The sequence below is a fragment of the Marmota marmota genome, unplaced genomic scaffold (assembly GCF_001458135.2).
Source record: "Marmota marmota marmota unplaced genomic scaffold, marMar, whole genome shotgun sequence".
Classification (NCBI taxonomy): domain Eukaryota; kingdom Metazoa; phylum Chordata; class Mammalia; order Rodentia; family Sciuridae; genus Marmota; species Marmota marmota.
The window spans coordinates 291,236-291,723 of NW_025999914.1; positions in this window are offsets into that span (position 1 = coordinate 291,236).

The following is a 488-nucleotide window of genomic DNA, read 5'->3' on the forward strand; positions in this document are numbered from 1 at the left end:
TTCTGAAGGAACTATATGAAACATCTGCATATGTCAAGGGCTGCTGCTGGGAGCCATTAGCCAAGTAGGTATGACAATTTGGAAAATTAAAATATTTACATGTTACAGTCGATACTTCTTCCGGATTTTTGATGGGCTCCCTTCATGCCGGAGAAAAAAACTAAAGATGTTATAGCTCATTGCTTACAAAATTTTGCCACTGTGGGCGTTCCTAAATAGTTAAAAAACGATAATGGTCCTGGCTATACCTCTACCTCTTTTAAACAATTTTGCTCATCATTTGGTATTACTCATATAACAGGAATCCTATACAATCCACAGGGACAAGGCATAGTTGAAAGAGCTCATCAAACTATTAAAACATACTTATTAAAGCAAAAAGAGGGAATTGGAAGGGGGTATATATCCCCCAAAGATAAACTTAAAATAACGCTTTTTACTCTAAACTTTTTAAATTTGGATTCATCAGGACTTAGTGCTGCGGAAAG